Source organism: Eptatretus burgeri, chromosome 12 (genome assembly GCF_056783735.1).
Source record: "Eptatretus burgeri isolate ZD-2024b chromosome 12, Ebu_testis_v1, whole genome shotgun sequence".
Classification (NCBI taxonomy): domain Eukaryota; kingdom Metazoa; phylum Chordata; class Myxini; order Myxiniformes; family Myxinidae; genus Eptatretus; species Eptatretus burgeri.
Genome location: NC_140972.1, coordinates 24392173 through 24411001, shown reverse-complemented (window position 1 = coordinate 24411001; position 18829 = coordinate 24392173). Strand labels below are relative to the sequence as shown.

The following is an 18829-nucleotide window of genomic DNA, read 5'->3' as shown; positions in this document are numbered from 1 at the left end:
TAGTGATAAACAAATTCCTTTCCGAAAGTGCCCCTGCACACTCAAAGGAATTTGTGACTTGTTGAGGGTGCCGGCAATGTCTGGCCGGCTCTTCGCAAAAGACATGGGGGTGGGGATCCTTAACGTGCACCAAGTGACGTCGGCAGACAGGACATAGAGTTTATCGTCCATCCGAGGGATGGCACACACATTGATGATTCATCCTGCATGTGAAACACCAGGATGATAATTTACAGCTGGGTCGGGATTACAACCCAGGTGAGACAGCTCAGAGGGGAGTGTATTCAATTGTCCTGCCAGGTCGATGTGAATGATGAATGATTGTGTGTGCGTGTGCATTGTTGCAGTTCTGCAAAATGGCATGCCTCTAAAGCAATGGCACCCAACATTCAGTGATCCCCAGGTAGTTGTTTTGTTAGTCTTCGTGCAGTCAGACCTTCCCTTCATGTCTCATGGGTTAACGGGATGAAGTGCGTTGCGTGGGTCTAATAGCTCGACTTAATAATTCCTAGACGACCCGTGAACCCATTGGGTTCCCGTTGTGACAGCGGTTGATAAAAAAAAAGAAGACAGTTCCAGCGAACTATACCGCTGAGGTTGTTTGCATTGATCAAATTCTCCCGAAGAATACTTGACTGAATCGGGAATTGATTTTTTAATAATTTTTTTTCATTGCCTGATTTGAATGAAACTTGATACTGCAGGAGAATGGTAAGGTGGGCTGAAAACTTTTGCGCCATCATGTACCCCCCCTCCCCCCACCTTCGTGGGCTTCCCGCCCCAATCCCAGGTCCGCAACAGTGTGTGTGTGTGTGTGTGTGTGTGTGTGTGTGTGTGTGTGTGTGTGTGTGTGTGTGTGTGTGTGTGTGTGTGTGTGTGTGTGTGTGTGTGTGTGTGTGTGTGTGTGTTTTTTTTTTTTAAGGAGAAATTCGTAGCAAAGCCTAATTTCCATCTCCCCTAAATGAACGGTTCATCATGAACTTTGATGTCTACACTTCGCTGGCTGGGTTGTTTCAATAGAAATCTCAGTCTGTCTGTCTGTCTGTCTGTCTGTCTGTCTCACTCTCGTCATTGGAAGAAGTGCACGGGTTGCTGGCTGAAACATGATCCTGTAGTTAAGTCTGCGTGTATCACGTGGTCGAAGCTGCAGATCAACTTTCAACCTTGTAGGAAGACTTTATCGAGGTTGACGGTCTCGGTATGAGTTTGCAATATCTGCACCGTCAAATGGTACATAGCAACTCTTATTTGAAGCATCATGCTCATTTGCTCCCACTCCCCGTCGTCATGTCACGAGCCACATGGAGGACGTACTCAAACATTCCTTCCCATATCCCTTTGTGATCGCCATCTCATCACATTCCTGCCTTTCACAACAAAGTGCATGTGACATGAGTCACACACCCATAACGAACCATAAACGGTCTTTTTATCAGAGTGTGAACAACACATGTTATGTCCCACTTTGAAAACTGCTGCTGCTCTGTCTATTTCGCAACAATAAAGTGTACAAGACGTCCAGTTCGAAGCAGAGCACCGAGGAAGTGGTGGAGGTCATGATACGACACACACACACACACACACACACACACACACACACACACACACACACACACACACACACACACACACACACACACACACACACACACACACACACACACACACATAAATGGAATGCTCAGTATTCCAAAGGAGTCCTCGTGCCTTTTCCCCAAATTCCAGCCTCAGTGGTTTAAACTTTATATTAATTTCCTCATTTTGGTAAGAAAAAGCATTCATAGATTGTAAAATCGTTTATATCTACCACCACCACCACCACCACCACCACTACGCATGTGTAGTCGTTATCAAAACGAGCAACGTCATCACTTGGAATGTACTGGGTATTTTTTGAACAGCCACATCGGTTGTGATGAACATTTCAGTGAATGAATGATACGTCATGTCATGTGAATGTTAAAATGAATTTTAATAAATTTACATTGATGTTCATCGCGCTGAGGGTGGGTCGAGATTCGAACCTCGGCTTGACATCTCCACATCTCCATGGGATCGAGGCTCAAGGAACAGCAAAGTGATGGGCAACTCTTTAGAGAGTGAGTGAGTCAACAAGGTGGTGAGTTTGAGAGAGGGAGGGGGAAAGAGAGAGGGAGGGGGAAAGAGAGAGGGAGGGGGAAAGAGAGAGGGAGGGGGAAAGAGAGAGGGAGGGGGAAAGAGAGAGGGAGGGGGAAAGAGAGAGGGAGGGGGAAAGAGAGAGGGAGGGGGAAAGAGAGGAGAAGGTGAAAGTGGAGTGAGGAGAGAGGGAGAGGTGAGGAAAATGCTCCACCTTGCCCACTGCAGCCACGAACATGGATGAGCAGAGATGACCAAAGTGAGTGACATTGAATAGAATTGTGGAAATTCTAACAAAAGTACGACGACGACTTCTACCACTACTACGAACGTTTTTTTTTTTTTAATCCAGTCTTTCACGAATCGGCTGGCCAGGCCTGATGTTCAACTGAAGGTATAATTTGTTCGGGTGCCGGCGATAACTCACTCACCGACTCTTTGCAAAAAGAAACCCAAGGATTTTCAACATCCACCAATGTTGAGAGATCTTCCAACTTAACATCCCTCCTCCAGATGGATGGATACATGGCGCTGGATCGGGATTCAAACCTTGTCGGGACAGCTCAAGGCCTTAGAGGGAAGTTCGCACACCTCTCCAAGGCATCCGCGGGCCTTGAGGTATGAATTAAATAAAGCACGTGCTAAAAATGAACTGGTGGTGTGGACGAGGTGTGGACGAGGTGAGGACGAGGTGTGGACGAGGTGTGGACGAGGTGAGGACGGTGGTGAAAATTGTTGGGGCTGATCCTGCACATGCAACCATTGATCAGGTGGGATTATTATTATTATTTGTTACCTGTTGTTGAAGTTAGGTGTAAACAAAGGGTGGAATTACACAATTGTGTTTGCGGCTTAGAATCTGTTTTTTTAAATCTCGTACGGCTCAGTGACAAGTTTTGTTTTTCAATGATGGCAGAATTTTTGTCCTAATTTTAAAAGACACAAGTGACATCTATTTATTACGTACACTAATTTGTGGATTTTTTTTGGCCACGCCCCCATCTCCACGAGCAACGCCCCACCAAACCTGTCCTATCCCTGCTTCCCTCGTCCAGCCTTCTCTCCCACCCCTCCTTTCCCTCTCTTGATTTGAATTCTCTCAATTAACCTCCTCTCCTCACCCCCTCTTCCCCAACTCTTCTTTTTCTATCTTCCCAGCGTCCTTCCTCCCTCTCCTGAAACCTCCCAACGGGAACCCGTCCTCCTCCACATGCTGCAGTTGCCAGGATGTGGTGTGCGATTCCAATGGGTACGTTCGATTCGAGGTGAACTTAATTAACCAAGACCGGAGGATGTGAATCACGCAGACATCAAGCATCAAGCAGACAACAAGCATCAAGCAGACAACAAAAGTATCATCTGCTGACTCATCAGAAAATAATTAATGTGTCACATGCTCCGGTACAATCATCGGTCAATTCATTAAATGTTTCTTGGAAACCAACACGCGACTCCTCGTGTATGTATAATATTATATATGTATATATTGTTACGGATTTGGAAGCCTTGTGCACACAGACAGTCAGCACACTACTACCGCGTGCCGAGGCAGTAATTCCGGCCCGGTAGCAGGCACACCCAACCTGGCAGGGCTCCTGCGGCCTGGCCGAACTACTGGCGGGGCAATCGACCCCGGGTTTAGTCGTAGGCCGCACCCTGGTAAATACCGATGGGCCTATCGTGCCCGTCAGGGTAATAAATGCAAGCACGGAGCCACGCACTATTAGACAGGGCACGAAGGTGGCAGATTGCACCCCAGTGGTACGAGTCGCAGAGCTGAGGGACGATAACCGAGTCAGACCGGCCCCAGAGGGGGGTCTCCAGACCTTGTTAGGAATTGGCTCGATCCCATTTGCGAGATGGTAAATCGGAGTAGTGGAGATTTGGAGGATGCCCAACGGGAGGCCTTACACAAACTGGTCGACCGACATAGAAATCCTCTCCTTGTCACCCGAGGATATTGGACGTACGGGCCTGGTGAAACATCAGGTCCACACTGATGGGGCCCGGCCTGTCCGTCAGCCCGCTCGACGGCTTCCTCGGAGCAAGAGAGGAAGCTGACGAACAGGTAGAAAAGATGCTCGATGCAGGTGTCATTGAACCCTCGTGAAGTCCTTGGATGTCACCGGTTGTGCTGGTCAAAAAGAAGGATGGGACCACGCATTTCTGCGTGGACTATCGCCAGCTGAACAACGTGACACTTAAAAGACTCCTATCCCCTGCCTAAAATTGACGAACCCTTGACGCCGTTTCAGGCTCTAAATGGTTCTCAAGAGTGGGTATTGGCAGGTGGAGATGGACAAGACGGGGAATGAGAAAACGGCACTTTCTACAGGGAAGGGACTGTATCAGTTCACTGTGATGCCGTTCGGTTTGTGCAACGCCCCCGCCACCTTTGAGCGATTGATGGAGCGTATGCTGGGCGGCATGCCATGGCAATCATGCCTGGTGTACGCTAAAACATTTTCCCAGGCCATAGCCAATTTGGACCAGGTGTTTGGGTGCCTCAGGCAGGGTTGAAGTTGAGCCCAGGGAAATGTACTTTGTGGTAAATGGGGTGAAAACCGACCCAGGTAAAATTACAGCGGGAGAGGCCCGTACCTCGTAACATCAAACAGGTATGGGGGGTTTTGGGTCTCTGCTCCTACCACTGGTGCTTTGTGGCAAAATTTGTGGACATAGCTGGACCCCTTCACCGGCTTGCAGAGAAGGGTCAAGATTTAATTGGACAGGGGAATGGCATCAGGCCTTCCTCAAATTAAAGGGGCATTTGACATCCGCAGCCGTTTTAGTATACCCTGCCGATGACGGGATGTATACCCTGGACACGGATGCAAGCTCGGAAGGATTGAGTGCAGTCTTGTCTCAGACACAGGGGGGTGTGGAAAGAGTGATCACGTATTACAGTCGGGCCATGAGTTGGCCCAAACAAAATTATTAAGTAACCCGCAAGGAACTATTGGCCATGTTGTTTGCCGTGAGCCATTTCCACCTGTACTAGTACGGGAGGAAATTTTTGGTTCGAACTGGCCATTCCTCCTTGCGGTTCAAGGAACAACAGGGCCAAATTGCAAGGTGGTTGGAAAAGTTGCAGCAGTACGATTTCAATGTGGCCCATAGAGCTGGTAAGGTTCATGGGAATGCCGATGCGCTCTCTCGACGCCCCTGTCTGGGAGAAAACTAAGTATTGCACGAGGCATGAGGAGAGGGACCAATTGGCAGACACCGACCAGAAGCTCCTAGCCTGTGCGGCCCGGGTGGTGAGCCCAATTTTTCCACTAACCGCAGATGAGGAATTTGGCGATTTGGCGTGGAGCACAACCCAGCGGGAAAACCCCGTGATAGGGCCCGTGTCCGAATGGGTCCGGGTAAATAAGAGACCCAGTGGGGAGGAGGTCACCCCATTCGGAGCGCGAACAAAGACGTACTGAGCTCAGTGGAAACTCCAGAAATGAGACATCTTGTACCGCAAGTGGGTGGAGATCCCCTCCGAGAGAACTTCTTGGCTCGTAGTAGTCTCTGACCAATTTAAAACAAGTGCACGGTACCCGCCCCGGCGGCCATTTGGGCAGGACCAAAACATCATGGGTCCGCCGGTGGTTTTATTGGGTCAACATGCGGTGCAATGTTCAGGACTGGTGTCGATCATGCGACGCCTGTGCTGCTAAAAAGCGACCGACATGGAGGATGAGGGCCTCGCTTCAACTCCATCAGGTTGGGGACCCCCTTGAGCGAGTGGCCATGGACATTTTGGGACCACTGCCCCCCACTCGCCAAGGTAATCAGTACATCCTTGTGATTATGGACTACTTCACTAAATGGCCGGAGGCCAATGCCCTTCCCAACCAAGAAGCCGGGGTTGTGGCACAGGCCTTCGTGGAAGGATTTGTATGTCGGCACGGGATTCCGGAGGAGCTGCACACCGACCAGGGTGGAAATTTTGAAAGTGAATTGCTAAAAGAAGTGTGCAGTCTCCTATCAATTCGAAAGACCCGTACAACGCCCCTAAGGCCACAGTCGGACGGCATGGTGGAGAGGTTCAATATAACCATCATACAACAATTGGCCCTCTTCACCGCCGATTGTCAGGATGACTGGAACGAACATCTCCCGTATTTGCCAATGGCCTATCGTACGAGTCAGCATGGAGCCACTGCCTGTAGCCAGGCGCTGCTCATGTACAGACGGGAGCTGCGAGCCCCCGTCGATTTTCTGTGCGGCCCGACAGACCCCCAGGGAAGGGCTACGCACATCAGTTGGAGGAAGGCATGGAAAAAGTCCATGCCTTCGCTCGCCACAAACTCCAACAGGCGGGTGTGAAAATGAAGTGCAGGTATGACCACCGGAGCCAGGCGAGTGAGTACCCCCCGGGGACAAAGATTTGGTTCTTCAATCCCCGGGGAAGGAAGGGCAGATGCCCGAAACTCACCTCGCCCTGGCAGGGCCCAGGGGTCGTCCTGGCGCAAATTAGTGACGTGGTCATTAAAATTAAGATGGGACCATGGGCCCTTCCCCGTATTGTCCACATGGACCGCATGAGACCCTATAAGGGCGACCATACACCCTCATGGATGGATCGGACCACTGCTCCCGTGGAGCCGCAAGACTCGTAGAGCCTTGCCCCGAGTACACGGCCCCGGCCAGGATGTGGTAAACATCCTGCCCGGGCAAAGGAGCACTAGTTAGTGGGATGGGGTTTAGCAATAGATAGACCGGTCTTATGGGTCCTCAGCGGTTCTCCATGGGGCCTGGTGGGACGAGATAGTGGGAAATTTAGTTTAGATTTAAAAATGCATTTTGGGAGACATGGACGGACATGGAATGTGTAGTGGGGACGTAGCTTAGCAGTAGAGTTAACAGGAATGTGCATTAGAGTAAGGATGACAGGGAGCACAAGTTAGTTAGGGGAATTTAGTTATCAGAATGGCAGTGTTGAGTGATGCGAGTGAATTGAAAAAGAAAAATGTGTGCAATGAGTGAATGTGGGACAGCGGGCCCAAGTGTGAATGGAGCGAATGTGGAATGCATGGTGCAAATGAATGACCCCTTACACCCGTTAGATCCCAAAGGCCCTTAATACACTTTCAACCCCTTTTAGACCCTAACTACGATTAAAACCTACCCTTCGGCCCTTATAACCCTTAAGACCGTTCTAGACCCTGATACTCATTCGACCCCTTCAACTACTTTGGACCTGTAGACCTTTAGATCCCTTTAAACACACACCACACCACACAAACATCAAAAAGACTCTTCTTGTAATATACAGACCATACTTTTTTCAGCAAGTAATGTTCAAACTCTACCCTGCCAGAGGGTGGGTCCTGTACTGGTATTATTTAAACGTGCATTTCATACTTCGTTACCTGTACTCGTACTTTTCATCTTAAATCTTCAAGATCTACAAACATGCTTGGTCTGTTCTTTATCCGGCTCCAGAGAGTTTTCTTTTGCCAAAACCAACAAATATATTGTTGTGGTTTTGCCGGTGCAGCGCCACGAGCACGACCACCAGATGGAGCAGTGGAGTAGTCTCGGCTCGATCGCCCGGAATCCAGTCGAAGCTTCCGGACAACTCCGGAACCCTGCTACGGGTACCTTAACGCACCATAAACAGTCAATATTCTGTCCGCGCGGTACAGGGTCAATCGCCGAATCTCGATATACCTAATTATCCGTGCAGACAGAAATACCGAGAATTTATACCTCGACGGAACTCGTACGGAAACGAGCCGCTTAAGCGCGCTCGTTGCCGAGCTGTTTTATCGCCGAGTTCCGTTGGCCCAATTATCTTGTTACCCCGCCAATGGCCAGCAAATCCCTCACACACACGACACACCCAGTCAATGGCAGAAATGGACCCGACGAGCTGAGTACATTCAACAATAGGATATTTATTACAAGCAATCAATGGGGGAATTGCTAGGGAGCACGCAAGGGAAGATTTAAACCGATTATTAGAAGACACGTATGTACAGCACGGCACTTGTGCAATTCACTTCTTGCCAGACTGGCGCCACAAACAGACAAACGCACACACAGACAGAATGATTGGACCCTGAGGGTCTTTATCGTTTACTTGTACGTGCCCGTAAAAAATAAATAAATAAATATTCAAACCGTGGAGCAACAAACAACCACACAGGCCGTTTCTTCCCTCTCGCGTGCCCGTACGTGCGTGGCCCGGAAGTTCGCATATTATTCGGTTTAGTTTTAATACCCAATTATTAAATTTGCGCCAACATATTTTACCTTTTCGCAATGTTGTGGCAAGGAAAAAAAAAAGAGAAGAGAAGAGAGAAAAAAAATTTACTTCCTGGTTCAGAGCATACCAGCACTCTGTTACTGAAATTTATACACCGTCTAATATGAAAACGATCATAACTTGGGCCATTGTGTTTATCTATAAATGTGCATAAGAAATCGAGAAATTATTAGAATACACGAAGTCATCACTCTCCGGAAGCCCGTACGTTGTAACCCGTAATGGGGAACGTGGCTGTGCTTCCCTTCCCCATCGGCCACGCCCACGCAACAACGTGTCTTGTCATTGGTTTGGTAAATAAATGTCCATAACTTGGGAAGCACTTGTCCGATTAATATCAAACCTTGAAAAGGCACATCCTCAGGTCCCCAGCAATATACCTGGCAAGTTTCAATTAGATCGGACCAGCGGTTGTCGAGAAACAGCGGTCACGGTCTCACACACACACACACACACACACACACACACACACACACACACACACACACACACACACACACACACACACACACACACACTCACACACACTGCTGGAATTATAGACAGATTGTGGCTCTCCAGCCGAGGAGGGCAGTCCGGCTGTGAGCCAGGGGTGGCAGGCGACCTGGCCGCGAACGCACGGCTGGACGTCCCCTTCTCTTGGGACCCCGGGTGGCGTCGTCGAACCAGCCAGGCGGAACCTCCAGCGACGACAGGAAAAGCTCAGTAGCCGGGACGAGGTCGATGATAGCAAGAATATTTCCAAAGTGGCGAGCCGGGTCGAGGTTGATGCCCAGAGCAGAGAGAGCGACCGAAAACCTCTCAGAAACCCGATCTTTATCGGCCCCTCCTCCCGTCCAACAACCTTCAGCGCATGCGCCCTCGTCATCCCTCCCATTGGACAGGAAACATCATGTGACTCCTTGTCCGCTCCCCATTGGACAGGAAACATCATGCGACTCCTTGTCCGCTCCCCATTGGACAGGAAACATCAGGCGACTACTTGTCCGCTCCCCATTGGACAGGAAACATCAGGCGACTCCTTGTCCGCTCCCCATTGGACAGGAAACATCATGCGACTCCTTGTTCGCTCCCCAATGGACAGGCGCGCGGTGGGCGGGGCGCTCCCATCCCTCTGGGCGGAGTCTCCAGCGGGGCCTTTGGTGGCTCCGCCTCCCGCTTCACCTCAGACCACGTGCTCAATGGCGATTATCTTGGATCGGAGGCGGAGCATGGAAGACGCCTGTCTCTCTGCCGATTGGCCACGGAGGGACGGCATGTCTGAATTCGACTCCGCCCACACGCGTGCCGAGAGAACGTCGAAGTGCCAGTTCCATGCCAAACGCGAGAATAGCGCCGTTGTGGTATTTATTGTCGTTCTAAAACAATCGTAGCGCATTCACATTTATTCACCCATTCGACAAGGGAATGGGCTATCTATAAAACACGTACTTATCGAGATAACTGATCCATAGGACCTGAATGTCTGTGTGCTCATGGCTTCCAGATTCGCAACAATATCAACTAATGCACGGTTCACACAGCCGTGGAAAACGAAATTTGCAGGAGATTTTGCAGGACAAAGCAAAATTGTTTTCCAGGACTTGAACGCACGTTTTGTGTACGAATGACAAGAGATTTTCCAACGTCACTTGGACTTGCATTTCCAAAAGAAATTCAAACGTCCAAGGTTCTGCGGTTTTGCATGGAACGAATCATATCGATGAATGTTTGGATTCGATCCGGGAAGACAGACAATAAATATAAATGAAATATAACTGAAGTACAAATACCTGTCCTGAAGGAAAAAGAAATTCCGTGACTAACCCTAACTCTAACTCTAACAGCCCTAACCCTAACTCTAACAGCCCTAACCCTAACTCTAACAGCCCTAACCCTAACTCTAACACCCCTAACCCTAACTCTAACAGCCCTAACCCTAACTCTAACAGCCCTAACCCAAACTCTAACAGCCCTAACCCTAACTCTAACTCTAACAGCCCCAACCCTAACTCTAACAGCCCTAACCCTAACTCTAACAGCCCTAACCCTAACTCTAACAGCCCTAACCCTAACTCTAACAGCCCTAACCCTAACTCTAACAGCCCTAACCCAAACTCTAACAGCCCTAACCCAAACTCTAACAGCCCTAACCCTAACTCTAACTCTAACAGCCCTAACCCAAACTCTAACAGCCCTAACCCAAACTCTAACTCTAACAGCCCTAACCCAAACTCTAACAGCCCTAACCCAAACTCTAGCAGCCCTAACCCAAACTCTAACAGCCCTAACCCTAACTCTAACTCTAACAGCCCTAACCCTAACTCTAACAGCCCTAACCCTAACTCTAACAGCCCTAACCCAAACTCTAACTCTAACAGCCCTAACCCTAACTCTAACAGCCCTAACCCTAACCCAAACTCTAACAGCCCTAACCCTAACTCGAACTCTAACAGCCCCAACCCTAACTCTAACAGCCCTAACCCTAACTCTAACAGCCCTAACCCTAACTCTAACAGCCCTAACCCTAACTCTAACAGCCCTAACCCTAACTCTAACAGCCCTAACCCAAACTCTAACAGCCCTAACCCAAACTCTAACAGCCCTAACCCTAACTCTAACTCTAACAGCCCTAACCCAAACTCTAACAGCCCTAACCCAAACTCTAACTCTAACAGCCCTAGCCCAAACTCTAACAGCTCTAACCCTAACTCTAACAGCCGTAACCCAAACTCTAACAGCCGTAACCGTAACTCTAACAGCCCTAAGCATAACTGTAACAGCCCTAACCCAAACTCTAACAGCCCTAACCCTAACTCTAACAGCCATAACCCTAACTCTAACAGCCCTAACCCTAACTCTAACAGCCCTAACCCAAACTCTAACAGCCCTAACCCAAACTCTAACAGCCCTAACCCAAACTCTAACAGCCCTAACCCTAACTCGAACAGCCCTAACCCTAACTCTAACAGCCCTAACCCTAACTCTAACAGCCCTAACCCAAACTCTAACTCTAACAGCCCTAACCCAAACTCTAACAGCCCTAACCCTAACTCTAACAGCCCTAACCCAAACTCTAACAGCCCTAACCCAATCTCTAACAGCCCTAACCCTAACTCTAACAGCCCTAACCCTAACTCTAACAGCCCTAACCCAAACTCTAACAGCCCTAACCCTAACTCTAACAGCCCTAACCCTAACTCTAACAGCCCTAACCCTAACTCTAACAGCCCTAACCCTAACTCTAACAGCCCTAACCCTAACTCCAACTCTAACAGCCCTAACCCTAACTCTAACAGCCCTAACCCTAACTCTAACTCTAACAGCTCCTAACCCAAACTCTAACAGCCCTAACCCTAACCCTAACTTCTAACAGCCCTAACCCTAACTCTAACAGCCCTAACCCTAACTCTAACAGCCCTAACCCTAACTCTAACAGCCCTAACCCTAACCCAAACTCTAACAGCCCTAACCCTAACTCTAACTCTAACAACCCTAACCCTAACTCTAACAGCCCTAACCCTAACCCAAACTCTAACAGCCCTAACCCTAACTCTAACTCTAACAGCCCCAACCCTAACTCTAACAGCCCTAACCCTAACTCTAACAGCCCTAACCCTAACTCTAACAGCCCTAACCCTAACTCTAACAGCCCTAACCCAAACTCTAACAGCCCTAACCCAAACTCTAACAGCCCTAACCCTAACTCTAACTCTAACAGCCCTAACCCAAACTCTAACAGCCGTAACCCAAACTCTAACTCTAACAGCCCTAACCCAAACTCTAACAGCCCTAACCCTAACTCTAACAGCCCTAACCCAAACTCTAACAGCCCTAACCCTAACTCTAACAGCCCTAACCATAACTCTAACAGCCCTAACCCAAACTCTAACAGCCATAACCCTAACTCTAACAGCCCTAACCCTAACTCTAACAGCCCTAACCCAAACTCTAACAGCCCTAACCCAAACTCTAACAGCCCTAACCCAAACTCTAACAGCCCTAACCCTAACTCTAACAGCCCTAACCCTAACTCTAACCAGTCATTTAGAGTCACGTGTGACACCATGCTTCGGTGCTCGGCGCCGATCTCACGTGACTCAGTGTGCTTTTCCCACATATTCCCCATATCGAATGTCTTCTCACAGACCCGACAACCCCACATCATCTGGCTTTGTGTGAATGGACTCCTTCATGAGCCAATAGCAACGTCATTCAGCCACGAGGATTTAAAATAGCAAAGCTTTGACGTTCTACTATGTAAAATATGGCACGTGTGTGTGTGTTTTTGTGTGTGTGTGTGTGTGTGTTTTTGTGTGTGTGTGTGTGTGTGTGTGTGTGTGCGTGTGTGTGTGTGTGTAGGTGTGTGTGTGTGTAGGTGTGTGTGTGTGTAGGTGTGTGTGTGTGTGTGTAGGTGTGTGTGTGTAGGTGTGTGTAGGTGTGTGTGTGTGTGTGTGTGTGTAGGTGTGTGTGTGTAGGTGTGTGTGTTTTGTGTGTAGGTGTGTGTGTGTTTTGTGTGTAGGTGTGTGTGTGTGTGTTTTGTGTGTAGGTGTGTGTGTAGGTGTGTGTAGGTGTGTGTGTGTTTGTGTAGGTGTGTGTTGTGTTGTGTTTGTGTAGGTGTGTGTCTGTGTTGTGTAGTAGGTGTGTGTGTTGTGTTTGTGTAGGTGTGTGTTGTAGGTGTGTGTAGGTGTGTGTGTGTGTGTGTGTGTGTGTGTAGGTGTGTGTGTGTTTTGTGTGTAGGTGTGTGTGGGTGTTTTGTGTGTAGGTGTGTGTGTGTGTGTGTGTTTTGTGTGTAGGTGTGTGTGTGTGTGTGTGTGTTTTGTGTGTAGGTGTGTGTGTGTGTGTCCTCCATAACTCCAAAGCCATAAAACCAAGCAACCTGAAACTTTGCATGCACACTAAGGGAATTCCAAGGGAGTTCAAGCGTGAAAATTGGGTGTTTGGGTTAATTAAAACACCCCTTTTGAACTTAATTAACGGCTATATTGCCTGGTGTTGGTTTAATGGTTAGGGTGGTGGGCTTGGATCCTCGGATCCTGAGTTCAAATCCCACTCAGCTGTTAAATTAATACCAGGCGGGGTCGACTCTGCCTGTCATCCTTCCGAGGTCGGCAAAATGAGTGCCAGCTTGCTGGCATCTTGTGTCGGAGTGGCGACCCATCCAGGATTGTGTCCAATAGCCAAGGAGACTGCTTAGGCAGCACCAACGCTCTGCACAGAGTATGGTCCTGATGGATGGATGGATGAATGGATGAATGGATGGATTCTGACTGGGTGAACGAGGAAAGTGCAGTGGACATAAGATATGTACATTTTCAGAATGCATTTGATAAGGTTGTTGTATGGTTCCCAGAGGGAGGCATTAAGTGTTTAGTCTTGGTGTCATTTCGAGGCCAAATTGTAAATTGCCATCAACACGGAGCTTTCAAAATGACGGAATCCGCCCGAAAATGCTCGCTGCGCATGCGCAGAAACCCCCCCAGCATCTGGAGGGATTGGGGAAAAAAATAAAATGCGTTCTATTTATGTGTCTGATGGAGGGATTGTAACTTGGAATGGCTCACCAAGGTTTTGAAAGATACTTTGAAGAGTACCTGAGAGAAAAGGCCGTGCCTGTGCACAACTACAGACTTGGAGAACTTTCTCAGCTCACCGAATAGGGCACCTGCTCGTCCGGGAAACTCCCGACCAGGTGAGTCGGCGGAAGTGGAGTGACGTGTGTTTCCCCACCCCCACCCTCCACCTCCCCCCCCTCCCCCGCGCCCCCCGACGGGTCGCCACCAGCGAATGAACTTTGTGTCTGCATTAGGTTACTCAGAACACCGAGGGGAAGGACATTTCTGGGGCTTGTGCATGTCCAGGATAACTTTAAAATGAATAGTCACAAGTGAGACCGACGCTCATCTCCCAATGGATGGTGGTCGTAGTCGGTCTGCATGAGGTCGAAATGGTCTTTTGGGCCTTGAAGGGTCTTAGGGTTATAAAGGGTGTTAGGATTCTGATGGTCTTAAAGTATCTTAGGGTTCTAAAGGATTTATGGTTCTAAACGATCTCAAGGGTCTTAGAATTCTTCGGGTTCGAAAGGGTCTTCGGGATCTTGAAGACGGGTTGGTTGTTATCTCCATTTGCTGGTTTAAGAAGGTGGAACGGACGGACGGACGGACACACACACACACACACACACACACACACACACACACACACACACACACACACACACACACACACACACACACACACACACACACACACACACAGATACATTTGCTACTCTCCAATCCTCCGGTACCTATCCTGACTCCAGTGAACTATTGAAAATATCCGTTAACATCTCGCTTACCTGCTCAGCCACCTCCGTCAATACTCTCAGGTGAATATTATCTGGACCCGGAGCCTTGTCGAGTCTTATATTACCGAGCTGTTTTTTTTTTTTGTCGACAAAGTCAAGGCTCGTGGAAGAGCTGGAGCAATGAATGGATCAGGATGCAACATAACAAAATGAACAGTAGAAAGACGGGAAAACACCAACAGCAGAGATGAAGGACAAAATAGAGGGAGACTTGGACAAGTCAGGGATGTGGGGAGCAATGAGGTGAAGGGGAGGATGCTTGGGATGGATAAGATGGACACAGAATCAAACTCACATGAAGGAAAAACTGAAAATTTGGAAGCTGTGCTTGGGGTGGTGCGGGTTAATAAGGGTAAATGAGGTCATGGTTTTGGATGGGGATGACCTGAGATGGTGGTGAACATCTGTCTTGAAGACCTGCAGGGAAGAACGAGATTGAAGAGCATGTGGAAGTTGGTTCCACATCCTCTTCAATGTCATTGACTGAAGAGGAGCAAATGAGTGGAGGTGAGCAGTGATTTTGGATTTTGTGAGGTTAACCAGAAGGGGGTTGATTGTGGACCACGTGCACTCTGCAGAAACCTGGGGGAGTGGGGTGGACAAAGCACGGGAAGAGCAGAGGGACCAGAGAGGAGGCGGTGTAAAACAAAGACCACTGAGATGTGTGTGATGGCGAAGTGATAGGCCCATAGACTCAGCTTCATCGCGGGAGATTCCAATGATCTTGAAAGCCTTGGTTTTTATGACCATTTATGAATAGTAGGAACAGGACAGGACCGAGAAACACTGCCTTGGGAGTACTCCAGCCTTGACAGGGAGAGCAGATGAAAGGATTTCGTTGAGAGTCACATGATGGATATGAGAGGAGACTTCCTCCTTTACCTCCTCCACTCCAACCTGGATCTTCCGTAAAAGCCCTTCCTCACCTCCTCGAGAGATACTCTCAGCTATTGGTAATTCTCCTGACTGTTCTTGTGTAAAAGTTGAAAGAAAAATACCTGTTTAATAAGCCTGCCATCCCACTTTCATCACTAACCACTCTCCCGGTGATAGTCCTCAATGGGCCCACACTGGTCCTAACCTGTTGGGGTGGGGAGGAGGTTTGAATGGCTTGAAGCGGGGAGGGGATTTGATGCCTTGTAGTGGTGAGGGGGAAGGTGAGGACTTGGGGTTGGGAGGGGAAGGAGCTTGAGTTTGAGTCTTTAGGTGAGAAGAGCGAGTGTGAAGGAGTTGTGGTTGAGTGTTGGAGGGGGAGTTCGAAGGCTTGGAGTGGGGAAGGGATTGACGCCTTCGGGTTGGGAGTGGGTGGGTAAGGACTTGAGGTTTGGAGGCGGAGGTTGACGACTTGGGGTTTGTGACGGTGAGGGGGGGGGGGAGGGAGAGTTGAGGACTTGCAGTCACATTAAACGTTGGTGCGGATGTTCCACAACTCCCTGCTAGTTATTTATATTCCATTTCCTAATCCTTGGAGGATCCCAAAAAAACGTTCCCTTACAAGTTACAAGCCCTTTGCTTTCAGTCGCTCGTCCTGTACCAATGTTTCACATCGCCCGAGTAAACTTTCCCAACGGCCACAACCATTTGTTATTATGTGTGGAGAACCACAACGAACATCCTCCGTAACCCGACACGATGTCATTTAACCTTCCTTCAACGTCACGAACAACTAACTACTCCTTCAAAACTACACACAACTCGATGTGTACGATCCTTCCTGCAGGATGAAGAATCAACATATTTAATCATTTCATCACTACACCCTCACCACACCCTAACCACGACATACACTCACTACACCCTCACCACTACATTCGCTCACTACTACATACACTCACTACACACACTCACTACACCCTCACCACTACACACACTCACTACACCCTCACCACTACATACACTCACTACACCCTCACCACGACATACACTCACCACACCCTCACCACTACATTCGCTCACTACACCCTCACCACGACATACACTCACCACACCCTCACCACTACATTCGCTCACTACACCCTCACCACGCCATACACTCACCACACCCCCACCACTACATTCTCTCACTACTACATACCCTCACTACACACACTCCCTACACACTCACCACTACACACACTCACTACACCCTCACCACTACATACACTCACTACACCCTCACCACTACATTCACTCACTACACACACTCACTACACCCTCACCACTACATACACTCACTACACCCTCACCACTACATTCACTCACTACACACACTCACTACACCCTCACCACGACATACACTCACCACACCCTCACCACTACATTCGCTCACTACTACATACACTCACTACACACACTCACTACACCCTCACCACTACACACACTCACGACTACACACACTCTCTACGCCGTCTGCACTACATACACTCACTACACCCTCACGACTACATACACTCACTACACACACTCACTACACCCTCACCAGTACATACACTCACTACATACACTCACTACACCCTCACCTCTACATACACTCACTACACCCTCACTACTACATACACTCACTACACACACTCACTACACCCTCACCACTACATACACTCACTACACCCTCACCACTACATACACTCACTACACCCTCACCACTACATTCGCTCACTACTACATACACTCACTACACCCTCACCACGACATACACTCACTACACCCTCACCACTACATTCGCTCACTACTATATACACTCACTACACCCTCACCACACCCTCACCACTACATTCGCTCACCACTACATACACTCACTACACCCTCACCACGACATACACTCACTACCCCCTCACCTCACCCTCACCACTACATTCGCTCACCACTACATACACCCACTACACCCTCACCACGACATACACTCACTACACCCTCACCACACCCTCACCACTACATTCGCTCACCACTACATACACTCACTACACCCTCACCACGACATACACTCACCACACCCTCACCACTACATTCGCTCACTACTACATACACTCACTACACACACTCACTACACCCTCACCACTACACACACTCACTACACCCTCACCACTACATACACTCACTACACCCTCACTACTACATACACTCACTACACACACTCACTACACCCTCACCACTACATACACTCACTACATACACTCACTACACCCTCACCACTACATACACTCACTACACCCTCACTACTACATACACTCACTACACACACTCACTACACCCTCACCACTACATACACTCACTACACCCTCACCACTACATACACTCACTACACCCTCACCACTACATTCGCTCACTACTATATACACTCACTACACCCTCACCACACCCTCACCACTACATTCGCTCACCACTACATACACTCACTACACCCGCACCACGACATACACTCACTACACCCTCACCACACCCTCACCACTACATTCGCTCACCACTACATACACCCACTACACCCTCACCACGACATACACTCACTACACCCTCACCACACCCTCACCACTACATTCGCTCACCACTACATACACTCACTACACCCTCGCCGCGACATACACTCACTACACCCTCACCACTACATACACTCACTACACCCTCACCACGACATACACTCACTACACCCTCACCACGACATACACTCACTACACCCTCACCACGACATTCACTCACTACACCCTCACCACTACATACAATCACTACACCCTCACCACGACATTCACTCACTACACCCTCACCACTACATACAATCACTACACCCTCACCACGACATTCACTCACTACACCGTCACCACTACATACAATCACTACACCCTCACCACTACATACTCACTACACCCTCACCACCACATACACTCACTACACCCTCACCACACCCTCACCACTACATTCGCTCACCACTACATACACCCACTACACCCTCACCACGACATACACTCACTACACCCTCACCACACCCTCACCACTACATTCGCTCACCACTACATACACTCACTACACCCCCACCCCGACATACACTCACTACACCCTCACCACTACATACACTCACTACACCCTCACCACGACATACACTCACTACACCCTCACCACGACATTCACTCACTACACCCTCACCACAACATACA

The 18829-nt window shown here is 49.0% G+C and overlaps 1 protein-coding gene across 2 annotated transcripts in view; it reads left to right on the top strand.

The window, feature by feature from the left end:
- LOC147015259 (guanine nucleotide-binding protein subunit alpha-11) overlaps nucleotides 1–18829 on the top strand; it is a 664748-nt gene that overhangs the window by 150440 nt on the left and 495479 nt on the right. The gene's annotated exons all lie outside the window — the stretch shown is intronic.